At 40.7% G+C, this 11,556-nt stretch overlaps 1 non-coding gene across 1 annotated transcript; it reads right to left on the bottom strand.

Annotated features, from left to right (window-relative positions):
• Positions 1-9,429: 9,429 nt before the first annotated feature.
• LOC145060758 (small nucleolar RNA R71) lies at positions 9,430-9,536 on the bottom strand. Its single transcript, XR_013686942.1, has one exon. It is a non-coding gene; the product is annotated as a small nucleolar RNA R71 (small nucleolar RNA).
• Between the last annotated feature and the right edge of the window lie 2,020 nt (positions 9,537-11,556).

Below are 11,556 nucleotides of genomic sequence, written 5' to 3'. Positions count from 1 at the left end.
TGTAGGCCTTGAGTCGGGAGCTGAGATTTGAAGTTAGATCTTATCAGTTCAGCTGCTTGTGAGGTGAGTCTTCCTCACTATACTTCTGGGTCGAAGGCACCAATACCGGCCCATTAGTGTGATAACCTGATATTGCTGATATGCTGAGTATGTTATAATTATGCATGCTAGTCTTGTGTTGCTAGTCTGGTAGATCTGTAGGACTACCTGTGAATTGCTTGCTTATCTGTTTATGACGAGTTGTCCTGATATGTTGAGTATGTTATAATTATGTCGACATATTGTAAGGGTTGGGTTGAGGTTGTGCAGCTTTGTGTTGTAACCAACAAACCTTGGAGTATGCCAGATATGAGTTGAGCAACAGGGAGGGCATGCAAGACTTATACTGAGGACTCATGAGCATTCCAGATACGAGCCGAGGGTCGGTTCAGGCATGCCAGACTCGTAATGAGGGCTTAGTTGTATTCAGTCTGTTGACTGACCAGGCCGAGGAGCAAGCCAGACATAAGTTGTGGGCATGTGAGGCGATCGAGACCTATATTGTGGGCTCAAGGGTAATCCAGTCTGTAAAGTAGTAGACCCATTGCATACTGTATTATATTGTGTTATTTGTTATGTATTGGTATTTTGAGGAAACTCACTAAACTTTGGGCTTACAGTTGTTGGATTATGTTTCTTGTACTTCTGAGTATCGCGGGAAGGCGAAAGTGTGATCGTGCACCTCCTCATGTTTTTATTTCATGATTTTGGGATTTCTCTGATATGGATCTTATTTTGGAAACATTTTGTAAACAATGATAATTTTGAATGTTTTTAAAAGTTAAAATTTTCATGAATTCTATAGGTGTTACACATTAGAATTTCCAAGCAAGTCCAATAACGTCACCACTTGGTTCCTGTAACAACCAAAGTCAGGAAGGCGAAGAAAGGAAAGGAAACCCTAATTTTAAGGGACGACTCGGCGAGTCCAAGGAGGAACTCGACGAGTCTGAGCGGGATCCGGGTCGAGGAGTAAGTGACCGATTCGGTGAGTCGGCCAAGGAGACTCGGCGAGTTTGTTCTGTGCGAGGAAAACCCTAAATTTGGGACTTGGAGCCTATTTAAACGTCTCATTCTCTCCCCTAGGGTTCCTTTACTGCCTCTTTCACGCAGAACATCAAACCCTAAGCCCCATCGTTGCTCATTCAAGCTTCCAAGCCATTTTAGAGTGATTTGAAGGAAGAAGAAGAAGGGGAATCATTGAAGCTTCAAGGATTGACCTTAGATCTGAAGATTGGGGAAACTTTCTAAGTTATTGAAGGTATTAGGTCGTTTCCCTCCTTTAGATCTATTATGGTTGTGAGTTTTGGGGGCTTTTTAGCCATGATTAGCTATCCATTTGAGTTAGAAGCCAGATCTGAAGTTGCTACTTCGGATCTAAGCATATTATGGTCTTGAGAAGCATAAAGTATCTGTCCTTGAGTTGATTATGGAGCCTCTTTGCCTTAAACCCTAGTTTATGGTGTATTTTGCCTAGATGTCCTTCTCTACACGTAAAGTTTGCAACTATACGTGAGGAATAGGATTGGGAAGGGTAGATCTACAGTTTGGAGTCCATGCATGACTCAAAAGTCCTCTGCATGTATGAAGATCTGAATGGACTCGGCGAGTCCTTTGAGTAGACTTGACGAGTGGCATGAAGATTTGGAGGAACTTGACGAGTGGGATGAACAACTCGTCGAGTCGGATGGAGTTGGGCAGGAACTCGACGAGTTGGAAGAACAATTCGGCGAGTTTGTTGAAGGTTGTCTTGGACTCGGCGAGTCTGTTCTTGGACTCGGCGAGTCAGGTCGCGAAACCCCAAACCCTTCGAGTTGAGACTCGAATCAGTGAGTCGAGTGGAGACTCGGTGAGTTGGACAGGTCAGGACTCGGAAATCGGTAGACTCGGCGAGTCATGGACTGACTCAGCGAGTCGAGTCGCGAATGGAAGGACGCTGAACATATGAACTCGGCGAGTCAGTAGGGTCACTCGGCGAGTAGGGTTGACCTGGAAGGTTGACTTTGACCATGACTTTGACTTTGACCAGAGTTGACTTGGTTGTCTTTCGGGGGTCAGTTAGACTCAGTGTTGCATTGATATTGGTAGCTCGGGGAGTGAGTGGAGCAGGAGTTCAGAGAGTTGTCGGGCAACGGCTAGTGGGATCATCAGCAAGTTCAGCCAGTGCAGGTGAGTTACCCTTTGTGTGAATGCGTCTAAGGTCACAATGCCGGCCCATGTAGTTATGAGTAGAAGACCCAGGGGTTAGCCCTAGGCACAATATGCTAGTATGATATTCAGGACGAGGTCCGGTGGTAGCGGGTAGGTGTCCAAGGAATGGTTTATGTGATAGTTTATACTTGTTGTCTGTGTGATGCTTGTATGTGCCTGGTAGGGAGGTGAGTGTGGGCGAGGTCCCGTAACTCACCGATAGCAGAGTGTGGATGGTGTTCCACATCTCATTAGTAGCAGATCAGGGGCGAGGCCCGAGTTAGGAAAAGAGTGAGTGTGGGCTGGGCCCGTAACTCACAATTAGTAGGAGCATGGACGGGGTTCCATGACTCATCAGTAGCAGGGCAGGGGCGAGGCCCAGGATAGGCGAGGCCTTAGGGCAAGATCAGTTCGTATGTGTTTAGCTTATGTGTTGTGATATGTTTATGTGTTATTATTTGTTGGTGGGCGAGGACCTGTGACAGGCGAGGCCTAATTGAAACAGGTATGTATCCGAGCAGGGCTCGAAGCCAGGCGGGGCCTGGAGCGGCGAGGTCGTTCTATCGGGCGAGGCTCGAGGTAGGGGGAGGCCCAGGATAGCGGGCGTGGCCCAGTAGGTGCAGTATGTGGTTATTCATGGTATGTGGTAGGGTGGGGAACTCACTAAGCTTCGTGCTTACGGTTTTTAGTTTTGGTTTCAGGTACTTCCGGTAGCGGAGGGAAGAGCTCAGGGTGATCGCATGGCACACACCATAGATTAGACAGCCTGGGAATGTTTTACTCTAATAACGAACATGTGTTTTGGAAATTAATACTTTGATTATGTTTGGATTGATGATTTTGCTTTAAGTAATGTTTTATTAAAAGGAAATTTTTAGTCTTGAATTTTGGGACGTTACAAGTTGGTATCAGAGCCTTGGTTTGAGAGATTCGGACATACCCTCGGGTGTGTCTGAACTCAAACTAAGGGATTGGGATAAAAGTTTTCAAAATGAAAAGACAAGTTTTGTAAAAAGAGTTTTAGAAATGAAACAGTTTTTGAAAAGCGAAAAGAATTCAGAAGGAAAAGAATTTTGATAAGAGACAAGGGTGTGGTGCATGCAATCAGTCGAGCTCAAGTAAGTACCCCAAAATACCCATACAAGTTTATGTTTTGATTATCAGTTAATAGAACAACATGCTAGATTAGGACTAAGGATCTAGGGATGATGCCTTATGTGCCTATTATATCTGCTTTGAGCTGGATGATAGTGCTGATTAGACAGTAGTAGGATAGCCTGTTTAGGTTATGCCTGAGTTTATGAGTTTGTGTGAGTCTATGAGTTTGTGTTGCATGCTAGTTCAGTCTCTTGCTATGTGGATATGATTGCTTGAGTATGTTGTGGTTAGATTTTCCCTTGTCTGAATGCTGCTTGCTTTGTGCATTGTGGGATTCTGAGTGATGGGAGTTAGCCATTAGGTGAATACGTCACGTCACATGTGATCAGGGTTGAATAATCTCAGAGTGCTGGATTTGGCCCTATTGCATAGCTCTCATTTGATTCTAACCGTTGTAGGGACGAGTCTCTTACTCGAAGGATCATCTGAGCCTCGTCACATGTGATGGTATCCAGGTAATGGCTAATTGGCATCACAAGGAGACCTTCAGCAGCTGAGGACTGGTTGAGTTGAGTCAGAGGTTTCCCTAGCGTAAGCCTAGGATGAGATAGTGCTGGGAGTAGTAGTAGTGGATAAGGGAACTGGTGGAGTCGAAGCAATTCCTGAGGAAAGTACGGATAGATGTGGAAGGTAGTATGGGCCCGTACTACTGAAAGCAGAGGATCCATACTCGATTCGGGAAAGGCCGAGACAAGACCGGGAACCTGGTAGTGCGTGTGTTGGGTCTTGCTGTTGGATATAGTGTCTAAGTCCATAACTATATTTGGTATGTACTTGACCCGACCCGGCATGGTCCATTTGGGTTGCACTTCACCCGAACAATTTATGGATAATCTTTTGAGAATAGTACAAGTTATGATTTATTAATATATTATAAGTTCTAATATATTAATAAAAGATCGTATTATTTAATTAGTAGTGATCTATAATTAATCTAGGATTAATTTAGAGATCAAATATATTACTAATTAAATATGGGCTTCTATATTTATATAGTGTGGGCTAATGCTTATTTGGAATGGGCTAGGCTTGCATGGAAAGTCCATGGATACTCCATGGAGCTTTAACCCATGGATCTCATGGAAATGAAGAGATATGGGTATTAGGGTTTACATGGATGTAACCCTAATCCACCACACTATATAAAGGAGGCTTTGGTTCTTGAAATCACACTAGTTGAGGTGAGTAAAGAAAGAGGGCCGATTTCAAGAATAGTAGTGACTATTCTCTCAAAGTTCCAAGTTTGTGGTGATTTGTGATTTCCATTTGAGGCATCCAAACTATTGGTGTTAGGCTCTAAAACTCCAAGGAATCAACTACAACTACAAGGTAAGTATTTCTACTAGCTTTATTTGATTCCAGTTCCCCATGTCATGCTAGTTACGATATGAACCTTGGAAAAATAATTATTTGCATGTATCTTAGACAAACATAGATCCAAGGTTTATTAGGGTTGCATGTACACTTAGGAAGTGTTACAATGCTCAAAACCCATTAGTGGTATCAGAACCTAGGCTTGTTTGTTTGATACTTGATGCAAAATATTGGAAAAAGTCGAAAAACTCGTTGTCTGCCTGATGAACTCGCCGAGTCCGTGGGGGGACTCGCCGAGTTCATGTGTATCTTCAACCTACTCGCCGAGTAGGTTCATGCACTCGGCGAGTAGGAGCCTCAAAATGCAGATTTTTGACTTTAGTTGCTGGAAATGGACTAGAAACATTACCCTAAACTGTTTTGGTACTTGAAAACTTGTTTTAGGTGGTGTAATGTGTTTGCTAATCCATTTACAACAACTTGTTATCAAAATTACAAAGTTTTAAGTGTAATTTTTGATTCATGAAAGTGTTCATATTCATGTTCTTGATCTTATGATGTTTAGATGATCATAGGAATTATTTGTAAGCTATGTGGTAGATTAATTCATGATCATTATGTGTTTTAATGGAGTCCATAACTTGTCCTCAAGTTATGGAAAACCAAAAGTCACTTTGTTTTAAAATCATTAAAAGAACACATGGGTCATAAAAATGAAGAGTCTTCATTTTTAATACCCTAATAAACTCATAAGTTACAAGAAATGAAAAGTTTTGAAAGTTTACAAAATTTGCCCTCAAGTTTTGGAACAAGTAAAGTCTTGATTAAAACTTTAGTTCCAACCCTTAGAATTTTAAAAGTTAAAATTCAACCCTTATACTTATAATATTATAAGTTAATATATATATATATATATATATATATATATATATATATATATATATATATATATATATATATATATATATATATATAAGATTAAAGTCGTCTTACCGCTAGTACGCCTCATTCACGAAGCCGGTCTAGAAGGTGGGTATAAGGTTGTTGCCTATAAAATGGGAACTTAATGGGTGTCCACTCTCACCCACCGCTTGCTTGACTGGTGGAGGGTCGTTAGCTGAACGGGTAAAGACAAGGACTTATAAATTCTCATTAAAATTATGATGAATATTAGTAACTAAATGTTTTATTAAATTCCCAATCTTAGTTACTTTAGGAAAAATGTGAATAAGGTGCTAATCCATGAAATTACACTTTACACTTTGTCTAAGTCGTTAGTGGAGCGTGTGTGGTTAACCGGCACACTAACTTGGACTTAACAAGGTAGGTAAAGGGTGACTTAATATTTATCATAGTATCGATGGAGCGTGTGTGGTTAACCGGCACATCGATTGAGGGGTAATTTATTAAGGGTACCAAGTAATTTGCATGGTTACTTCACACCTCGTTTTGTGATCCTCGGCATCCGAGTCACAAAACTTGGAGGGCACACTCGAGATTGAAACATGCCTTTGAAAAGTTCATTGAATCTCAAAAAGAATCTAGGAATTTCTAAGTACCAAATTAAAACTTAATATTTAATATTTTGTTTTGGTGGAAATTGGTGAGTCGTCATTCACCTACCTTTCAAATATGTTATTACTTAGATTATGGCATACCTCTTCTAAGTATAATATATTGTGATTGGGTCCTAGCCTTAATATTACATTTGGGTGTTTTATTAAGGACTATCTCTATATCTAAACTAAACTTTTCTACTTTTCAGATGTCTGCAAATACTGTTGCTTCTGGCTCTAATCCTAATGGCTCCTTTTCTCTTATGAACTTGTGTGGGAAAGTCACTTTTGATGGATCTAACTTAAATGAATGGATCAGAAACATCAGAATGATTACTCGCTACGAGGACAAGGAATATGTCCTCGATAAGGAGCTTAAGGAGATTGATGAGACAGTTGCTACTCCTCAAGAGATCTCTGAGTTTAGGGCACATGAAAGGGATGCCACCAAAGTGGCATGCATCATGATGGCCACTATGACCGCGGATCTCCAAAAATCCTATGAAGATTTCTACCCCTATGAGATGCACCAAGACTTGATGGAAAGATACCATCAAAGTGCTCGTCAAGAGAGGTATGAAATCATCTTCTCCATGATAACAACTCACATGAAGGATGGTGAACCCATCACGAGCCACATGCAGAAAATACAAAGATTTGTGGACCGTTTGCTGAAGCTTAATGTGAACTTCCCCGAGCAGCTTGCAATAGATATCATTTTGCACTCCTTACCTTCATGTTATGATCAATTCCGCATGACATACCACATGAACAAGGAAGAGGTCACACTCAGCAAACTTCAAGGACTCTTAAAGACCGTGGAAAGTGGTCTTAAGGGTAAGGTGATTGTTACTCCTACTCCTACTAACTCCGCCCCTGTCTTGGCAATCGGGAAAGGACGAGGGAAGAAGAGAAAGAGTTCTTCCAAGGGTACCAAGGTTAGGACCTGATATTGCCATATTTATTCCTATTTTTAGGCAATATTTAAGTACATTTTTATTAATAAGTTGATAATATGTTTATAATAATGGTACTTATGATTTTAAAATGTTATTTTCAGTCAACAAAAAGGATTTTCGAAGAGAGGGACCAAAAGTGACAATATGTAGTACATGGGAGACTTGGAAGACAAGATATGAATAAATCCACGAAAAATACTAAATCCACGACGTGGCATGAGAATTCTAGAAGATAAAGATCGCGTTATGGAGGAATCCTTGCCCAGTACAGATAACTTGGAGCCCACGACGTGGCCTGGATAGCCACGACGTGGCGCGGGATTTTGGAGTCTATTTAAGTATTATTGATCATTACGAAAGAGCAACTTTTTGGCTGAAGAAAGGAGTTCCAGAAGGCGATTTTGAGCGAAAGAAAGGTTCTGGAAAAAGGTTTTCAATACCAAAAAGAGTAAAGGTCTATATTTTAGTTAATTAAGAACATGTTTTCTATTACTTCAACTTATGTTATTTTGTTAGTTGCTATGATGAGCAGCTGAATCTAGCTACTCTTGTTTAGCTAGATGAAGCTTCTAACTTATGAATAGCTTAATTTATATGGATTAGTTTAGTTGGTAAAATTGCATGTGTTTGATTTGTATTACCTAGCATGCTTATGTTTGTTTATCTAATTGCTTGATTGCATGTTCGGTGTAGCTTAGTGACCATTAACTGCATGAACTTGTTTACCTAATGATTTAGTGAACATTGAATTGTTAGAGCTAGGATTGACAAATCTTAGTTAGTAATTAGAGTAAAGGAGCCTAGCTATGTTAGAGAACGTGCATTGTGACTATACTTGCGTTTATATAACAAATCTTTCATAGCATATTTACATTCATAATTAGTTCCGTGTTTAATTATGTGTGAACATACATGGTTTGACATGAATTAGTTAATTATTGGTAAAGTTAGAACTAAATTACTAATACAACTAAAACCAACTATATTATCCATAAACATTAGCTAGCGATAAGAAAGAAGTGGATTCAAACTAAACAAGAGTGTGTTTTTATTTATTGAATTTGGATTTAAGTTCGTCTGATCTTGTAAAATCAGATAAAACCCCTTTTAAACTTGTTAATAATTAGGTTAATTTAATAGTAAGTAAATTAATTAGTAACACCGTTCCCTGTGATCGACACCCGACTTACCCAAACTATACTATAATCTGACTAGGTACACTGCCTATAAGTGCATAGTTAGTTTAAATTTGTTAGGTTATAAATATTAAAATTAGTGGGTACTTTTGTGCACATCAAGTTTTTGGCGTCGTTGCCGGGGAACGGCTTAGTTTTTAGCTTATTTATTTGCATTAAAGTAATCGATCCTTCTTGTGGAGTAAAAAAAACCACAAAAAGTTAATTTTTCAGCAAAGTATAGTTTTTCTTTCAGTCACTGAGTCCACGACGTGGCCAGATACGTGCCATGACGTGGACATCTAGAACACTAGATTTTTAGTCGTTAGTTAGTTTTCTTATTTTAGTGCAGTTTTACGTTTTTAGTTTAGCAAGTTGTAGGAGTTGATGACCAGAGGCTCAAACACACCCTTGGTGCCACCACTTGAAGATCCCGAGTCTGCAATTCACAAGAAAAAGACGCCCTTGCAAGAATTGAAGTCAGCTTTTTCAAGGAAGTCGGGAAAGAAGACAGGAGAGTCAAGTTCATCCGCGAGGCACAAGAGCAATTTTGAGCACTTGGATCAAACACCCGTCCAAACCGAGTCTGAATACGATACCGAGCCGGAATTTGAAGAACACACAAGCGAACCCGAGAACGAGCCAAGGAACGAGATGGCAGCAATTGAAGAGATGTCCGTGGGAGCTTACAAGAAGCGGATCCGAGAAGATATGGGTCCCGGTTTAGTCCAACCCGCAATACCTGCCACTGCCACATTCGAGTAGAAGGGGCACATATTGACTGCACTGAAGGATATCCCATTTTGTGGGAAAGATAATGAGGATGCTTTTAAGCATCTAGATGAAGTCAACGACATTGCGGATTACTTCAATGTCCCCAATGTCAACATAAACACAGTCTTGCTTAGGATGCTTCCCATCACTTTCAAAGGAGCTGCTAAGGAGTGGTTAAAGTCACTCCCACCGGGTACAATTACCACTTGGGCTCAAATGCGTGAGCAATTCTTGGACCAGTTTTGCCCGCCGTCCAAGATAGCCAAACTCAAGAAGGCAATAGCCAACTTTAAGCAACAGCCGGGGGAGTCATTATACGAAGCATGGGAGCGGTATAAGGGCTTGCTCAGAAATTGCCCTCAGCATGATCTAAATGTGCAACAAGAGATGTCAATCTTCTATGATGGGGTCAACGTTATGACGAGACAACTCCTTGATTCTCAAGGACCTTTGACAAAGAAAAATGCAAGGGAGGTTAAGGAGCTGATTGAAGAATTCGAGAAGCACTCTCGTGAATACCACAACCCTAGGCAAGATGGAGTCAAAGGCGGTGGAGGGGCCCAAACTGAAAAAATAGCAACTGTAATGGCCATGCTGAATAATTTGGATCGAAGGATAACACAAATTGACCAGTCAATACATGCCATAAGAGTGGGTTGCGAGAGATGTAGTGGTCCACACTTGACTAAGGACTGCAATTTAGATGAGTTTGGGAACAGAAAAGCCCAAATGTGCTACTCTAGTGGGGATAAGTTTGATGAGGACTGGAGGAAACCGAAGAAGGAGTGGCTGCCATATGAAGAGTATAAGAAGCAAAAAGAAGAGAAGTATAGGCAGACATGTTGAGGCTTTTATCAAAAGGAGCAGCCATCAGCCGAGAAGAAACCCGATCTAGAGACCATTTTGATGAAGTTTATGGAAGCTTCGGAAAAGAGACACGATGCCACTGATTCTGCTATTATGGAACAACAAACTTTAATAAAGAATCAACAAGCCTCCATCCATAACCTTGAAGTACAATTTGGTCTAGCCACTCTGGTTCATGAAAAATTGTCCTCAAAGAATCCCGAAGTAAAGACTCAATCTCATGTAATGGCCATCAATACTGAAGAAGAAGCAATCTCTGAATTCTTGGAGGCATTGGAAGAAGAACCACAGCAGCCCGATCCAAAACCAAAGAAGCCAAAGTTCGAAAGTGAAAGGGTTGCTGAAACAGCTTCGCCACGACGTGGCACCCCTCTGGCCACGACGTGGCCCATGTCTGATCAACAAGTCTTTGAACCCGTTCCGGTTTATCAACCGCCCTTGCCATATCCATCCCGAGCTGCACTTAGTCTACTGGAGAAAGAGCATATAGAGTTTGTCAAGCATGTAAAGGGGATCCCGATTAATACTCCCTTTTGTCGAGTCTTTATCCAAAACTCCCGAGTATCAAAAATTACTGCAAGATTTGATAGACACTCGCAAGCAATTAAAGAAGAAGTCTAAGGTGGTTCTAAGCGAACAAAGCTCAAAAGCCGTTTTGGGAGAGACACCAGAGAAGATGGGGGATCCTGAACGCCTCACTCTTCCGTGTGAGTTTGGTAATAAAATGAAGGTTAATGCTTTAGCCAATTCTGGGGCTAGCATTAATTTGATGTCTTTTTCATTTTATCAAAAATTGGAAATTCAGAAGATGAAGGCTGCAAAAATGACGATTCACATGGCGAACCGTTCAATGACACAACCCCGGGGCATAGTGGAGGATATTTTAGTGAAAATTGGAAAATTTGTTTTTCCAATAGATTTGACACAACCCCGGGGCATAGTGGAAGACCCCGATGTCCCAATTATCCTTGGTCGTCCATTGCTTAACACTGCAGGAGCTCTTGTTGATATTCGTGAGTCTAAACTCACTTTGAGGGTTGGAGATGAACAAGAAGTTTTTGGAATACAAGATGACTTCCAAGAGGATCATGTTCAAGAAGAGGTATTCACAATTAACAAAGACAATGAACTAGAAGAACTGGAAAAGCTTATGGAAGAAGAGATCAAGGCAGTTCATCAAGTCAAAAGAACAAAACCGAGGGCATCTGTTCCATTCTTGGTTGAAGTCATAGCTTACAAGAGTGTAACGCCCGTAGATCAGGGCTAGTCAATTTAAAGACAATAAGCGTCAAAAATGAGTTTCTGATAGAAGATTATTTAGAATGAATGATCTTAACTAGGTTATAGTATATGTTACAAGGATTCCGTACATATAAAGAACGTCGAAATCCGAATTATAACGAAGAAGTTATGACCTGTCGAAGTTTCGCGACAGAACCGACACGACGCTGAATGACGTAAAAAGTGAATTTATGTTAGAGCGATATTTAGCCTTAGCGATCTAAACGAAAGTCGTAGATTTCG

This window comes from Lactuca serriola, chromosome 6, assembly GCF_051521515.1.
Source record: "Lactuca serriola cultivar US96UC23 chromosome 6, Lser_US96UC23_V15, whole genome shotgun sequence".
NCBI classification, from domain to species: Eukaryota; Viridiplantae; Streptophyta; class Magnoliopsida; order Asterales; family Asteraceae; genus Lactuca; species Lactuca serriola.
Note: the sequence above shows the minus strand (reverse complement) of the source record. Positions and strands in the feature narration are given on the sequence as shown.